Source organism: Amblyomma maculatum, unplaced genomic scaffold (assembly GCF_055883805.1).
Source record: "Amblyomma maculatum isolate TAMU_Amacu unplaced genomic scaffold, ASM5588380v1 scaffold_13, whole genome shotgun sequence".
NCBI lineage: Eukaryota > Metazoa > Arthropoda > Arachnida > Ixodida > Ixodidae > Amblyomma > Amblyomma maculatum.
This window is the reverse complement of record NW_028146738.1, coordinates 14569303-14579190: the sequence shown is the minus strand read 5'-3', so window position 1 is coordinate 14579190 and position 9888 is coordinate 14569303. Positions and strand designations below refer to the sequence as shown.

Below are 9888 nucleotides of genomic sequence, written 5' to 3'. Positions count from 1 at the left end.
TGCACCATTGCTGCAACCTTGCGGCATTTTGTGTTGTAAGCCTCATGAGCTTGTCGTCTGCTTTCATGATGCGGCTGCGGCCAGACTTGGACCTGACAACGTGTAGTGTAAACGATGCGACGCACGGGAAAGGGTATTGGGCACCTCGATGTAGCGTGCCGCACTTATACATTACACTGATGCGCTGTCGGGTGCTACTCGAAGATTGTACAAAAACGCCTTTGGACGGCCCTTATGCACACTGCATGTGTTGCTTTAGAGACGTGTTTTAGTGTACAGTGTGTACTTTGTTCGAACGGGACAGCTCATGGGGCTTTCGTTCTCGGGCGCTGCCGTGCTCCTGAATCCCGCCCAGAGGCGTCGCTATTGCCTACGTTAAAAGCGCTAAGAGGGGTCGAAAATCAGCTTGCGGTAACCGCGGTTAGTGACATGATTGTATTTTGATCCGCCACATAGCCATTGTGTAACTATTGTTTGACGCTGCTAGCGCACAGAACATGCCGCAGACAACGCGGCGTTGTTTTATGTCGTCACCGGCTACGCCGGTGGCCAGATCAGCCAGATGTTCATGAAGAAATGAAAATACTAGTTTTAAAAATGTTTGCAGCTCCGGTGGAGCTGAAAAATTGAGGTTCAGTTGCTTGGCATATCGGGAATAAGATGCAATAAACAGTTTATATTCCAAAATCGTTGCCATGACCCTTTTAAATCGCAGCCGTTTAATATGACCCTTTTAAAACGATTCAAGACGTATTCCGATCACCTATCAGCAGTGCTGAAAGCAGCCAAACGTAGGTACTACCAAGATTAGTTCATGAAAATGGCAATACCAATCAGAATAACTGGAACTCAACAAAGAATTCGTAAATCAGTCTAATTCACAGCCCCCCATTATTAATACTAGTGATGGAGTTAACGTTTTTTCGAACCACGTTGACATCGCTAATGCTTTCAGTAATCTCAGAATTGCTCTGCAGTCATCTCACTGTCCTCCTGTCACTCGTCCTCATTCCTTCTATCTACGCCCAACATCACCTGAAGAAGTGCGCCTTGTTCTAACGTCAATTAAACATTGAAGTCCTGAGTTAGACAACATTCATCCGTAGAAGACTAAACTCGTTGCTTCTATCATTGTTCATGTCCTTGCTCATATCATTAATTCTATGTTTAGAAGTGGCATTTTTCCTGATCAACTTAAGCGAGGTAAAATGGTACCCAAAAGGAGAGCGAAATAACGTAGCAAATTATCGCCCAATAACAATATGCACTACCTCTCTTTAGCAAAGTTTTTGAGAAACTTGTGGTAACTCGCCTAACCAACTACTTCATGAAATTCAATCTTCGTACACCTCAGAGTTTACAAAAGCATTTTAGACTATTAGCCATAACATTCCTTTTCAAAAACTGGAAACTTTGCGAATTTGTGATACCTCTTTAACTTTAATACGCAGCTACCTTGTTGACAGACTTCAAGTTGTTCAATATTCTAATGCTATTTCTAATCCGGCTGTTATTAGCTGTGGTGTTTCCCTGGGGTCAATATTACAATCACTCCTTTTTATCATCATCATTTTGTCCCTTAAGGGCCCTGGGGCGGGCATTACATTAGGGGGGGGGGGTAACGAATAAAACTCAGTTGAGGGTTGCAAGTAGCAAAAGCAAATGTTAAGGAAAGTACACAGCGGTAATTGCTAGTTCACTGTTAGACGCACACCCCACCAGAATGAATCCAGCTTAGCTTGAGCGTCGTCTTCTTCACCCCAGCACGTCGTCGTTCTCTCGATACTGCGCTCCGTAACAATATGTTGATGCCTTGCAAACAGTCAGCTTCAAAAAGGTGTCGTCACGGCGTCGTTCTTCGCAATGCACATTCTTGGACTCGAATTGCAGAAATGCGCATAAGTAAATTTTGGTTTCCGTAAAAAGTGCTATAATGAAGGCTAGCTGGCATATTATAGTGCATTGAACAATTTTCCTGTATGGCAGTGTTTTCACAGCGATGCATATATTTTGCATTCTTTGCCCTGAACCTTACCCTTTTTTCCCCTGAAAAACGGCACAACTCACGTTTGTCGTCCACAACAGCGCTATTTCAGGTAAAAGGCTCCCTACATGCAGGGTGGAACATCTAAAATACCTTATGGATGAAGTATTCATTTGGTCATCCAGCTCGGGCAAACTTTCACGGAAGATTCGTGTTTTATTTGTGAGTTATTGAATATGCGCCAGCATTTTTCATGTAATAGAGAAAAAAGAAACATTTCCTGATTGCATATGTGAGATCGAGTAGTGGTGAATGACCAGGCTGGCGTGACCAGGATTGATGCTAAATTTAAATTCTCAAATTTTAACTGTGCATGTAAATATAGGGCTGCTGCCTAGAATAAACCAAACTTTCGACTATCTTGTATGGGGCGATGCCAAATATTAATCGGTGCCGGTATTAAAACGCGAAAAAGAAAGGGAAAACAAGACCGAACTTGCGTAGCTCTCACGTCCGCTGATCACGAACTATGATCGGGAATCAGTTTGGTCAATCTCCTCGACATGCGCAAAATGACGCATTGATGTCGCTCTTGTTAGCAACGTCATGGGCACAAGCGCCCTTTTGGCGAACACAATGTCGTGCGTATACAATCATTCTATCTTTGAGCGTTGCGAGACAATTAACTCGCGGAAATACAAATCTGCTTACCGCGCTGCGCTTCCTTTATACCCGAGCAAGCGTGTGTGCCCCTCGAAGATAGATTAAAAGGAAACTTAATCGCTGAAACCAATTGTGGTTTTTGTTATTTTGTCTCTCTTTCAAAAAAATGACTACACAAAGTTTTGTGAAACCGCGCTGGATGAAATGGTGGCGAATGCTTTATCTATGATCTGCTGGCAGCGACCTCAGATGAGAAAATGTACAGTTGACCTAGCATTAGTTTTATGTATTACTGCATTTTCTATGTCAAGTATAGATTAAATGTTAGATTTTAAAAACTTAGGTGAGTACTTAACCTGCCGATTTTCTAGTTGGCTTTGCATTATTCTCGTCACTGCTCCAGGCCCTTCTCCTCTTTCTCCCCCTGTTACTCCTCCTCCTTGCTTTTGCAGCCCCTCTTCCTCCCTCTTTTTTCTATTGCTTCCTTTGGTTAGAAATGTAACCATAAAAAACACCTCAATAAATCCGCGGCAAATCTTATGGAAACACTGCAGTCCAAATCATCCCGAGCATTCAATACCAACCTCTCAAATAACTGCATCATGACCTCTTCAGACATTCAGACACCACGCTAACGTCAGCAAATTGGCGGCAAAGTTTCTGAACAGCCTCCACAATGCCTTTAATACAATACTCCACAAAAAGTAAGATTTGATTGATGCTATTGAGAAACCAAATTTCTGCAGTCTTCATGGCTGTTTTTGTAATGCAAGTCACCGCAGTGCTCTAAACATTTATCAAACCATAAATGAAAGCTGCTCTTGAGCTTGGCAATAGGCTCCCTCAAAGACCTAAATTTATAGGCTACAATCACGTGAACAGAATAAAGCAAATAACCCAGTAAATGCACGAGATAAGTACGAAAGCGATACATTAGTATGAACAGAAAATGAAAAGGAGGATGCAACAGAAGTGACCTGTCAGCAAGATGTCGACGTTGATTTCCTCCGCAGTCTCAGGCTTTGACCTCTGTGGCATGGCTTCAAGGTAATGAGGGCTGTTCCCTAAGCGAGGGTCAAGAAGGTGTCGATTCTCGCCGTTTAACGGAGGATAAGATCGTCAATTCGCGACCAGAGATTTGCCCCCGAAGTCTTCAAGGCACTGTTTTCTTTCATCAGTGACAAATTGAGACTCTTCCCCTTTTAAGTCCCCTCATTTCTCTTCTCCAGTGCAGGGTAGCCCGACGGAGCACTCTTCTGGTTTAAGTTCCTGCCTTCCCTCCTCCTCTTTCCGTCTCTCCTTCCCACCATAGCCGCTGTTTCATGGAAACAAACCGAAAAACGACCGCTAATGCGAGTGCACAGAAGTACAATAGCACCAAGTGTACACAACTGGATACGTCCACTATGGCGGCATTTAAGAAAAATACGTCGTTCTATGCAGAATTACAAATTATTTTGTCACTATGGGTTGGCTGTCACTAATATGAAAAGAAAGTCGAATAAATAAAGAGATGTACCAGTTTGTCTCCGAGACAGAGACGTAAACATCCGAAGCAATGACCACAGGCAATGATACCAGTTGATAGAACGGCCGGGAAGGCTAGCGAGGCGTCCTAACTGATTGGTGAGGAACATACCTTCTGCTTCAGAGAGCTGTCTTTGAAAGCAGACAGACCGTTTCTTCGCGTGGTTACACTCCGCAAACTATCGGGGAACTTTTCGGGGTGGAATTCTGTAATTTAAATAAAATTGCGCGATGCAGATGAGACAAAAAGGCGCATGTAACGATAGAAAGTGCTGTGTCCGTGACTTTACATGCGCCTTTCGTCTCGTCTACAATTTTACAGGTTTACACTGATCCGCAATGAAACACCTTGCCAATCACGTGTGTCCACACTTATCCGGAGGAATCTGCTCGGGTCGAGCGAACTTGAAAATTACGAAGCTTCTGCAGTAGTTACAGAGCGTAACAAGGGCACTGCCACAAGCGATGAAGCATAGCATATTCAAAAGCAAAAAGAAATCTCGCAGCTGCGTGCAATCTATCTGATCAGGTAAAAGAGAGAAGCATGTATGCTTTACCTTCGGCTTCCCTCCGCCAAGCGTACGAGCTGCGTTTTATCAGCTCGTACGCTCTAAGCCAAGAAGAAGAAACGGCTGTAGTAATGTAACTAGGCGCATACGCATTAGTATCTCTCGACATCAGAAGTCCAAAATCAGGCGGCATGGCAGTGCTGTTTCATTTTTTATTTGCCTCCTTGGGGGGGGGGGTTGCACCGACATATCTTTTGCCCGGTTTCACATCCAATTTTCACGTCAAGGCGTCCTTGAACTACTTTAATACACCAGCACACACAGACTTGCGTTTCAGGATGGCTTCTAACTTCGAGGTAAATGCCGAACTGCACACCAACTTGAGCTTAGAGACCATGGCTAGCTCGGCATAGTCCGACGCGCTCCTGTTGCGTAGCAGTCGTTCCTTCATGTGTTGCTTGTAGAAATCTTCGAACCTGTCTTTTTCGTCCAAGAACCCTACGAACTCGGCGACCTCTTCTAAAAGCCGATCTGTCTCTTCCTTGCCCTTTCCATTGATCGCCGACCTCAGCAAGTCATCCGCATACAAGGCCACATGCTCGGCCGAGCTGCTGTTCACGTTCAGGATGTGTTTGAAATTGGCGCTAATAATGGCTTTTACATAGCGCCTGTCGTTGAAACAACTGATTAGGTGGTGTTGAAAGCGATCTTTAAGATCCATCAGTTTTTTGACCAAGGAAGACGAGTCTTTTTTGTAGCAGTCTTCCTCCATGAGTGAGCAGCCCAGCTCACGAAGATACTTGCTCCCACACAATGCAGCTGATTTGAGGCCGGTCTCGGCGTGGCTCAGCAGCCTAAGCACGCACGCGAGGCCCCGCATCCTGTTGTTCTTCAGCATGGCCACGACGCCCGAATCCTTCTTCTCCACTATGGCCTTCGCATGGTTAACAATTAGCTCCTGGTAGACCACTTGCTGGATTTTGATCTCGGTGCCACATCCCAGGAAATACTTTGCCCGCATCGTCTCTTCCTTCATGCACTGCTCCGCCATCAGGACGTAGTCGATCGCGCTCTTTTTTGTCAAGTGCTTTAGGCTTTCGAGAGCGTAGAACGTAGCCGATTCGGCCAAGAATCGCCGCTCGAAGACTTCCTCGTATATTGACCTCGAATCAATGCCCAGTTCAACCAGCATCTGGCAGGCGTTCTCGATTAACAGCCACTCAACCACCTCACCCACGCGAGCTCGGCTCACCTTTTGCAAGACAGTATCTCGCAGCCTGTCTTGTATGTCTATGTTGAGCAGTACCTCGTCGCAAAAGAGATGCAACCCGAAGTTGTAAACGCTACCCATGTTGTCGTTCAAATCAGTACGCTCCAAGTACAAAAGGATTTCCTTAATACGAGTCATGCTTATCTGGTAGTCGTTCCAGGCTTGAACTAGTGTTCTCAGGAAACTATCGTTGGTACAGGAAAGGATGGCTGGCCTTACTTTTCTCTCCAAGTGGTGGATCACGACTTTGCATACTTCACTGTAGAGCAGCCTTCCTTGTTTCCGGATCACTAAGTTGTAGCCGCACGTGTACAGTTGTTCGTAGCGCAGACCTTCGCCGCCATCTTCCAGTATGTACTGGATGGCCTTGCGAAGCGGCTCCCACTTCTCGGTAAAGCTTTGGTCCATCGAATCTGGCGGCTCTAAAGCGGCAGCACCTGGGCGTCCTTCGGAAAGAACAAGGCTATGGCGTCTGACCCTTCGTTTTCTTCTCAGCAGCCCAAACGTGCTGCTCGAGCGATTCGCATACCTTCGTTCTCTATCACCATGACTGTCTTGCGGTGCGCGTCGGTTTTCGTAACAAAGTGCCAGTTCTTTCTTAAGCCGTGGTTATGGTTTCAAGTCATGGAAGGAATGAATTATATGATCGTAACGCACTACATACAAGTCTATTCTATGTCCTTAACAAGTGGCCAGTAATGGCATCCCATCATTACTGGACAACTTTTATTTAGATGGGATAGGTTAGGGGGGAACAACACTTAGATATGTTCGAGTCCGTGACTCTCATTCGATCTGGCCATTATAGCCTCTATTCGCTCTAGAGAAGGGACTGTTAGTAGGTACACCAATGGCGCTGTTTTTTTGCAGCTTCATAATATGTGATCGTACCGGGTCATCTCGCTGCATTCTTTACAATTTGGATTGTATTATTTTGAGTACATGTGTGCTAATGTACACGGGCTAAAGAAGACTCGCGTCTGGAAGCGACGCCAGGTTACTTTCTGCCTTTTGTCAAGTTTCTTGTCTGGCGGAGGATATATCCGCCTTTCTAGCTTAAAGTGATCAATATAGTCGTGAAGTGACATGACTGCATCTCTCGCGAATTTGGGCCAATCAATCTTGTTCGCTGCACGGCTGACATAACCTGGAGAGGTTATGTCAGCCAGCTCGTTTCCCCTGTTTCTCGGGTGTATGGCACCCGTATAATTTCCACCTCGTTTTCGTTCCAGTCCTGATATCTTAATATTCGGTCTGTCTCCTTGGATATCATCCCCCTCGCAATATTGTTTAGAGCGGCTTTGGAGTCACTAGTTCTGGTGGCAGGTTTGGCGCTGACCATTACCATGGCATTACCTGTCGTACCTGAATTGTTTCTTTTTATCAAACCGGACAATAATGTTTTCCCCAAGTCGTCAACGCCCACGAGTGCGAAAGAGTTGTCTCCTTCGTATTCCGCCATGTCTACATAAAGTGCCTATTCAGAAACTTCTAACTTGGCCTCAAGCGCCTTTGCTCTTTGCTCTTCTCCTCTTTCATGACAAGCAGGGCGCATGTTTTTTGGTAGCGGTTTATTATTGAGTGCATTCCACACTTCAGTCGGCAGGTTTACTTGAGCTTTTCTTTCCGGGATTCTATCTCGTAGTCCTAGGTAACCCCGGATCTTCCATCCCATGGATGTGGTGGTGAGCCTCCTTAAATCTGTGCTATTATATGTGCCTCCCATAATTCCGTGGTGTTATTGTAGAGACCAAGTTTAGGAGGTCTTTTCGTCGGGGTGCAGTGTGGTAGCCTCAGCGCGGCTTTATATGCCTGCCCAATGAGCCCTTTTATTTTTTTATTTTCTTCCAGCGTTAGCTTAAAGATGGGATAGTAAACACTATTCTGCTTCACAAAAGCCTGAATAATTCGGCAAAAATCTTTCTTAACCCCCGTTTTTTTTATTCGTTGGCTATTCACCTTATTAACCTGGGTGTCATGATAATTATTGACTTAAGTCTATCTATTATTTCAGGTTTCTCTCTATTGTCATGGATTATTGGCCCCAGGACCCTGATTTTGTCCGCTCTGGTTAATGGTGCGCCATTTAATTCTACCAATTTTTTTTTTGTACTCCGGATTATCAGAAATTCGGATTTGCTCGGTGACCATTTTAGCCCTGGCCATTCTACGTATTTTTCAACAATGTCGGTTACTTGTTGGAGATTTTTTTCTATTTCTCTATTGTTGCCTTGGTGTGTCGATATTATGATATTCAATATCAATATCATCATCATATAGCGTATGTTTAACGCCTTTAACAGTCCTCAATAGTCATGCAAGGTTCTTTAACGCCAGGATGAAGGAAATAGGGGGAGAGAACTAAGCCTTGTGGGGTGCCCTTGTTTCCTAGTTTATTGGTTTCTAGTATTGCATCTAGTATTCTCACCCGATGCCAAGAGAACGACCAGGAAAAAAATCTTTTTGAATTCAAGCCTACAAATTTCTGGTTGTTAAACAATTATCCTATGCTTTATGGTTACTATTTTGACATACATATTAAGATGTAATTTATTCAAGAAACATGCAGGACTGCAAGTCGCCTGCTCTGTCTCTTCTGTCAGCTCGGTATTGCTGCAAAGCACCAAACGACATTGGGCTTGCTGGACAACAGGTGAGGCACGTTTTTCTGCTTGAAAACACCGACATAAAGATCAGCACAGGCTGCTGTAGTGTTTTACATCACAGTGGGTTGTTTCTATGAGGCGCAGAACGGCATTTAAAGCGCGGTGCCCCTGCAGGTTTGATTACAACAGTAAGAGGATGGGATGAGGGGGCATGAGGGGCCAGAGCACGAATATATATAGAGCATGCACTTATTTCGCGGTGCCGCTTGCCGTGCGCATTTATGAAACTTTCACCCTGTTTGTTACTCTGACAATTGAGGGAACGTTGTTTTGCTCGTGGTGCAAGCGCAGAATTGGCGCGTATTTCAAATCCAGGGCTCATATGTATATTTCGTGCATCATTTATCTGCGCCTGTAGTCAGCTCTTATTTAGTGTGAAATCAGTCACATCCTATTACGTGTGTCATTGCGCCAGCGTATTTGTATGGCGCAGCTGTTTTCTACTCCATTCAAAACAATTTTAGCATAGTTATGACTTGTGAATATGGTTTGGCAATTCAAAATAACACGTGCGCGTATTGACATTTTTCAGACCATTCTACCATGCCGCCCGGCTGTCCCTCCCACGGCAGCTACAGCTCTGTGTTGTGGTGCCAGAAGAACGACAAAACGCACAAGAAGCCAGGGATAAGTTTCTTCCGTATGGAGTGAGACAGCAGGACAGTGAGGATAATAGTTATTTTCTCTTCATGATATTTGGACTGCTGACGATAATTTACAGCTCACAAAAGACTCAAACGTGTGACAAAGTGGTGCATAAAAAAGGAAACGGGCAGCCGAAATTGGAGCACCTTTTATTACTACATCTCTGTACTAGCTGCAAAGCATTACCTGTACTTTTGAGCGAGTCCATCTTGGTTCACTTTTTTTCAGCAAGCACTAGCCATGCGCTGACATTTTTGCCTTGTGTTCCCTCTGTTATTATATCTATTCAGATTTGATTATGTTAAGGAACACAGTTGCATTTCTATCGAGCCTGTCTCCGCCACGCTGGTCCTGGTTGGTGCCCAGATTTTTTGGTCAGTTGTTAGTTGCCCTGAAATAAAAAAAGTTCCTCCACACTCCGTCTCTTTATTAATTATTGCGTTCAGAATTACTACTTGCTCCAAAAAGAAGACAATAGCGCCAGACAGAAAGAACCTTTGTTGATCTATAAATCCACGACTGCCTATTATAAGTACACGTTTCAGTACATCTTACATTGAAAATAATTTTGGGAAAACGAAATTCGAGAAAGAGAATTAATGAGACATTCTATCTCCCATAGAA

General features: G+C 44.5%; 1 long non-coding RNA gene and 1 pseudogene across 1 annotated transcript; one reads left to right on the top strand and one right to left on the bottom strand.

The window, feature by feature from the left end:
• Positions 1 to 4981: 4981 nt before the first annotated feature.
• LOC146172264 (cullin-3 pseudogene) lies at positions 4982 to 6361 on the bottom strand (annotated as a pseudogene).
• A 1604-nt stretch (positions 6362 to 7965) lies between these two features.
• Positions 7966 to 9671, top strand: LOC146172263 (uncharacterized). The gene is made up of 3 exons (XR_014702556.1): positions 7966 to 8030; positions 8523 to 8606; positions 9152 to 9671. It is a non-coding gene; the product is annotated as an uncharacterized LOC146172263 (long non-coding RNA).
• The last annotated feature ends 217 nt before the right edge of the window (positions 9672 to 9888 follow it).